Raw genomic sequence first — 7,863 nt, 5'->3', positions numbered from 1 at the left:
AATCATTTTCTTTCCCTTTATACCGTTCACTTCCCTCTTTCCTTTTCAAAACATTCCTCTAAATTGTTCCTTTCCTTTTTCCTTTGAAAATGTGCCTTTCCTTATAGTCTCCTTTAGAATATTCATGGTTTGGTCTGAATTTGATATTACTTTATTAGGCCTATACATTACTCTCAATGTCCTTATAAAACCACGGCTGTGCACGAGATAGAAACCATAAAGGGATTTGAAAAAGAGTGTAGATATTTGATGCCGAAAATAAAAGGTCACTTGATCCGTTCCAGTCAAGCACTTCTACAGGGGAAGGGGGGGGAGGGGGACCCCCAGACACCTTTGATATTATTTGCAAAATAACTACACATTCCGTTAGAAGCTCGTGGGGTGGAGGGTGCAGTACCCCAAAGGTACCTCAACAAAATCGTAAAATTGTTCTATTTTACACCCATTTTGTTTTCCGTTAAATGCCCTTCTATCTTATCTGATAGTGCCCTTATTCATTCCTAAAAAGTTCCCCTTTTTAAATGTGAAAAATTCCCTTCCAAATCTAATATTTCCTTCATAAAAAAGTGCACTCTCCCCTTCGGACAATTACTCCTTATCCGTGCTTATTGGTGACCCATGTATTTCAGAACCACATTTCACGGTTGGAGAAATAGGACGGCGGAGGTTTGCCAGATTATATATTTTTTTTAAAGGGTACATAAAGAGTACCTAAAAAGTGCCTAAAAAAACATAACGAGATACATAAAAGTACCTAAAACACCCCTGTAGAAGTGCTTGACTGGAACGGATCAAGTGAAATGTTATATTCGACATCAAATATAATGTTCCCCCTTTCTTGATTTGTAAATAGTGACAACATGCCCGAAATATATTTCGAGTGGTCACAAGGGCTACGACACATTAAAGATAGTTGGCGATAGGAACACGTCAGAAGATAAAGAAGTCGTGGTTATGTCGTGGGTGTGTCGCAAGTCAGTCGTGGGTTCGTTGTGACCAGGCCTTAAACAACAAGAACATTATCCAGCTGCCCAATTTCTCGTGAGGAAATGTCACTATTTACAAATCAAGAAAGGTCGAACATGGGTCGTCAAGTAAGTACGGAAGGAAAATAGAATATTTGAAAGGGAACTGTGTATGGTTCGTAAATATCCCTGTTACAGTGGTTATGTAATCTCGTTATCTTTACCATATTCATATTCTTCTAAGAAGGCAAAATATCACTATCGATAATTGTGTAAAAAAAGATACTCGATTATTCTTCTTCTTTAAGTTATTTATATCAAATAGGATCAGTATAATAAGCATAAAGATTTAAAAAGATCCCCATCATAAATTATATGGGACTCTAAGATATTTGTTTGTTTTCGTTTAAATCCCCCCCCCCCAAAAAAAAAAAATGCTTACTAGCATATAATAGGTTTCCTTGATCCCCCAATCCACCGAATCATCTAGAAAATAATGGAGGTTGCATATGTAGTGTTTTATAAGTATGTGACAAAGCTAATCGAAAATACAAATACAAGACTCAGAATAAATGTTTGAATGGTACATAACAATTTTAATCATAAATACATTGATTGATTAAAACAAAGATACAGTAACGGCAAATATGAATTCCTGTCCTGTGTTCCACACAAAAATTAACAATTTTACAAAATAAGAAGTGAGTATATTTCTTAAATCTTCTAGGAATACTGTGGCAAATTGATATATAATAGTGAAAAGTTTCCCAAATGGCATATACAATTACCCATTGCAAGTGTACATCCCGATGCCTATATAATAGTAACTGGTCAGACCGGTGCTGTATTATTTTGATATAATATCATGAAGTAATCAAAATATACCACCTAAATACAGTCTAACCTGCTTTAGTGACCACCTGTCTACAAAGACCATTTTTCTTGTCTCCCTTGGATGGTCTTTACAGACAGGTTTCACTGTAGTAGGTACCAAGGTCCCACCCCCAATTAGCTGTATACCCCTCACCCTGACCCCGCCCTAACCCAGGGAATCTGGTCCGTTCCATACCCCATCCACCAATAGGTTAGTACTTTGTTAAGTAACATACAATTTTACATCATCCACACAACATAAACGTCCTCAAATTTGTACATACAAAAAAAATGCTTTGCATAATTTAACATAGATAAAATATATACACATCTGAGTACAACCATGGTTTCACACTTTTCAATATTTTATCAAAATGTGGGACATGGTTTTAAAATGATATGTAGTCACAAATCCGGGCTAACTCGCCCCACAGGACATCTCGCCCCAGCCTCAAAGAGTGGGGCGAGAAGTCCTGTCATGATTCACCGTAATGGAACTTCTCTTTAATCTATAACTTCTCCATTACAGATTGGAATTATTAAGTCACAATGAGCACAAACATATACACATTGGTATCTCTCGATCGATGAATCATGTCGGGACATCTCGCCCCAGTCTTTGAGGCTGGGGCGAGATGTCCCGTGGGGCAAGTTAGCCCAACTCCGTAGACACACAGCATGAATTATTCACAAATAACTTTGAAAATGTGAATTTATTTGGTATCATTAATGCCATCGTAAACACACTGCTTTACTTGACATATTTATGTATGTTACATGTACATTCGATAAAGCTTATAGATTTGGTTTCATTCTTCATAGCAAGATTCTTGCTTCATGAGGTACTTGAGCTCAAGATAGTTGAATAAAAGATAGTTGGCAGTATCAACATAGTAATGGGTATGTTCTGACATCAATACAACACATACTGACAGGGCAAAAATGAAAGTACATTTAGAAATAGATTACAAGGAGGAAATACTTTATCAACTATATAATTAATTATTGAATAAGTACAAGTTCACCGACATGCCATTGAAATGCGTGTATGAAGTTTAACACCCGTTTCAATGGGATTTTGGTGAACTTGTACTTATGACGGTTTTGTGAGACGCTGCCCTGGTGATCTAACAAATACTCTATCGACAATAACTCTGGGCATTTCAATAGTTTGCAGGGAAAGACCCTTGTCAAGCGTTGTACGTAACAGTGTCTGCAATATGAGACTACATATAGGCTCTTTTCTATTCCCTGCTCCTGACAAGGGTCTGTACAACAAGCAAACTATAAACACAATATGTGCTTGTTAGGCAGAAGCAGTTCTTGAGAATCTGTCCAGAACCTTATTTGACACAGCCAGAAACTGACAGTCTATCTAGGTTCTCACGGCTCAAGGCTTTGGGAATAGACCGCTTCACTAACCTATTCAAATTGTATGTATACTTTTTAAACAAAGGTTATTCTTGACAACCTGAAAGCTTGCCTGAGGCTTGCCCAGCTTAGCAACAAGTAATGTATGCAGACTGGATGCCAAGTATTGTAGTTCATTCATTACTAAAAGGTTAATGGAATAACTTGTCAATTGGTCCCCGGGAAAAAGAAACATCCATAAATTTGAATCTATTAGTAAACCAGTGTATTGCAGTAAAGTGTCAAATTAGAGTCTGTGCTTGCATACTTGCATTTCTACTACATGTACAAAGTACCGAAGCTGTGACATCATAAAAATCTATTTTTAGAATTTCTTCATGTTTTCTTCATTTTCCGAAAGAGCATCAAAAATCATGTCCAAATATCGAAAACCAATTGAATATGTTAAGTATTGACTGAGATATGACCATCTGAATAAAAAGATTGCCTATGGGAACTCAGTGTTATTTGCTCTGGCTCCAAATGGTTATTTTTGATGCTCTTTTGGAAAATTAAGAAAAAATTGAAAAATTCTAAAAGTAGATTTTTGATGACGTCACACTTCGGGTTGGGGAGAAGCTTGTGATTGAGTTTGAGCTTTAGGTTTAGAGTTAGAGCACTGTATCTAACAATTTGATGAGTGTATAAAAGTGACCATAGCGCATAATGACATATACCGGGGTAACGTTTTTTTTTTAAAGATTATTATTGGCAAAAAACAAAACAAATCTCTTTATTAAACCAATGCAATCTATAATATTCCAGGTGGCCTAGAATAAGAAATCTGTTGCGTTTTGTTTTCAAAACAGAGCAAGCAGAGAGATAAGGTAAACATAATTATGCTACATATTAATAGATATATAAATAAATAATTTTAGAATCTACTTCTAACACATTGTCATAGCAAGTAAAAATGAAGTGCATAGTGGCATACAGAGAAAGCTCAGAGAATTGCAGTATAGTATAGTATAAGGTGCAGATTGGTGCTATAATAATACAAAGCAGTATATTGAAGAACAAAACAGGAAAATATATTAAAGTTGAAAAACTCAAGTTGTAGCCGAGAAGGTTTACCCAACACGGCCACCAGTCACATTAAGACAATAAACAATCACATTTAGACAATAATCAGTAGGGAAAAAACTAAATGATGAATACATATTATTGGGCGAATTCACATAGGTGGTACTGTCCCGGTTGTGAAAGTTGTGAAAATACCTTCTTCATCATTTCACATATTTTCAAATGATGCAGTTATCGGAATTTTGTGTTCTTTACTTTGTGGTGAAGATAGTTGTTGCACAGTAAGATTTATATGAGCTAAATCAACTTTACAGATATTTGGGCAGATTTATCCCACCTGGAATTACCCTATAACCAGAAGGAACATGCAGATCAATTAGTAGAGGAATGTTGTTTTGCTAGGAAGAAAGAAAAAAAGTAAAAAACAATGAGAGAAATAAAACCTGAAGGCCACTTGATTCAAGCAGGAAATAATAAGGTATTGGCATGGTTTTATGGAAAGTCATATCCAAGGGAGTCTACACTTCCTTTGCATGCACATCATAATCAGGCTTCAAATTAGGGGAGGGGGGGGAGGGGGAGGGGGCACAACCGTCCCACGCCCCCTTTCACTTTGCTTCACCTGACATCAGGGACCCAATCTTGCATATATTTAGTACACAATATCATGCCCACCTTTCAAATCTTACACCAAACATGCATGAGAGAATTGTGATAATATTATTTAAATGTTTGACAGATATTTTTCAGCATTGTGCTGCCCCCCCCCCCCCCTTCTTAAATAATACTTGATCTGTCCCTGAACATCACGAGTGGTAGACGAGCCATAGTCACCGAATATTTCCTGAAGTGGCATTTATAGAGAGTATATAAAACCAGATGTTTGTTTCCTGTTTATGGTAATTTGAAGCTAGTACACGTATCAACCATCATCACAACACGTGGTTATCCCATAATAAGCATTCCCCATTGATATGTAGGAACAGAAACACAATTAAGAGCTATTACTTTTAATAAAGAAAGAAAAATAGTTTCTATTGAGTATCAAAAGATAGCAATCACATATTGAAAGGGACACTTGGAGCGATTGTTGCCAGATCAAATGTCGGATCACCCTATTTCCCAGATTAATCTGCTTCCTAACTCATGGAACCAGCACTTTACTAAAACTTAACCCTAACCCTTAATCTAACCTAAAATCCAAAGGTGAAGGAATAGGCTATTGAATTGCCTTAAATTCATAATAGATTTTTTGGTGAAAATCTTTGTCATCGTACAAAGACATAGAAATACAGAAAAAAGGAACACATTTGACAACATATTTTCAGCAAGATACTGCACACGATTGAGCCAACACAAACAAGGAAAAATCAAAAGGAGTTTACAGGTCGAAGTCAAATAGCAAGTTGGCTTGTACTTAGAACACAGGAAGACTGAACATAAAGGTGCTTCTAACAGAAGACTGTTATCTACTAACAAGTCTGGTAGTCAAGATCATAAAAACAAAGTATAAACAGACATAAAAAGAAACAAAGACAGGAACAAAGATCAGCTAACGGTGAATGGCATTGATCTACATGATGACAAGTACTCTGGTACAACATCTCATTGATCCAGGCTAACTCGGTACAGTACTAGGGTCCACTCGGACTCGTCGAAAATGGAGCTGAGCTTATGCAAGAGAACTGAACAGAATGCAAATAATTTGGAGACTTTTGTGTATTAATCATATCTTCTCAAACCAATATTCAAGATTATATGAGAGGAATAGTCACCTAAAAAGGAAATGTTGAAAACTTAAATGGATGAAATTCCCAATACATGAAATTTATGACATATTTACAGGTGAGGGTCCTATTTCACAAAACTTGTCATCAGTGACAAACGACAGTTTTTGTTTTAAGCTAGTGAAATCCTTGCTTCTGATTTGTTATCAGCAGATATGTCATTGATTTTTGGCATTTGTCATTGAAAAGAGCCTTTGTGAAATGGGTCCCAGGAGTGTAGTTTGCATTTGTGCTCTTGATACCTTATCGCCAAGCGAGACCAAGTTAGCTCTAGTGACGAGTTAGCCTTACCCCCATTTGAAAACTTATTCATCTTGAGTTTGGGTAATAATAATAATTTTTCACAGAATCAAAAGTTGAAGTGAATATTAAGAACATCACATAAATCATCTCTGCCGGATGATCTCTTAAGAAAATGTAATATAAGAGTAGTCTGATGAAAGAAGAAAAATAGAAGAAAAATATTTTCTTAAGATTTTTTCCCAAAAGTGATATGAACCAAAATTTACCTCTTTCAAAGCTATGTCTTAACATGAAATGAAAATGAAAATGAAAACAATGTTCTCTTGCTCATGACAAGTCAATTGACTCTTTGACCCTCTGATGATAGCAGTATGTATGACAACAGTTCTACGTTTAGCTACTCATACTCATTTAATTATAATATAGTTACTCTTGCAGAGTTGAGTACCTCAATATCTAATGGATTCCATTTTTATATGGAAATAAAATAAAACCATGACATGATTCTTAATTTACTCTTATGAACGGTGACCTTCATATACACAATTACATATTTACAGATAGTCATCAAAAGCTGGAGGTACGAAAGACTCAAGGAAATATGAACATTTCAGATGTTTAGTACTCTTGCATTATATGCACACAACACACTTATTATTTGTTTTAGATGAAGAGAAAATTGCCTACATTAGACATTTTATCTCAAAGATTCTCCTTTAAGTCAATGTTATTGCTTTTTCATTAAATGACATGATAATGAAATAGACAGGCCTCTTTGCATATGTGTACAATCTATGATACAAATGCTGTCAGTAGTCAGTAATGTACATTGAAATGGTGCTTGAAATGACATACTTTAAATCATTTACTCACATGAGCTCAACTGCATCAATGGAAGGGTTATAATGCCATTAAGAACATGGCTTTCTACTGTATACCTATAATTCGTCGCTGTTTTCACGAAGTGACGGTAGTGAAAAAAAATTGCATTCACTTTGCGTGACGAATTTCCTCACTACCGTCACTTCGTGAAAACAAGGACGAATTGTCTCATTAAACTCACATATCACTCCAAAAGAAGCTTTTTCAGAAGAGCTTACGATACTTTTAGCATCCCAAAATACTTCTAGAAATGACTGCTCTGTGAAGAGATTATGTTACTGCTATGGATAATGGCGTAGCCAGCATGGGCACATCCACTCAGGGGGCACTGGAACCATTGGGGGAACCAGTCCTTCTCAGAAAATGAAATGCTAATTGACAAGGTCACCAATGAGGGGAAAGGAGCAGTCCAGGGGTGTTTCACAAAGACCCTAAATCGAACCTAACTCTAAGTTGGACTTAAACATTATGGAGAGCCAGTTGTAGCATTAAAATAAAATGTATTCAAAACCAATAATTCAAGTATTTTGACTTTTCATAAATTCTACATCACGAACATGAAATCTCCTTGATAACAGAAAATATGAATGATTTGAATCAACATTTTATGCTTTTTAGAATAACTCTTACAATATATTTTCATAGATGCTAACTGCTTTCCATAGTTGCTAAGTCCAACT

Source organism: Strongylocentrotus purpuratus, unplaced genomic scaffold (assembly GCF_000002235.5).
Source record: "Strongylocentrotus purpuratus isolate Spur 01 unplaced genomic scaffold, Spur_5.0 spur5_scaffold_7, whole genome shotgun sequence".
In the NCBI taxonomy this organism is placed as follows: Eukaryota; Metazoa; Echinodermata; class Echinoidea; order Camarodonta; family Strongylocentrotidae; genus Strongylocentrotus; species Strongylocentrotus purpuratus.
The sequence above is the reverse complement of the archived record's forward strand: the minus strand, read 5'-3'. Positions refer to the sequence as shown.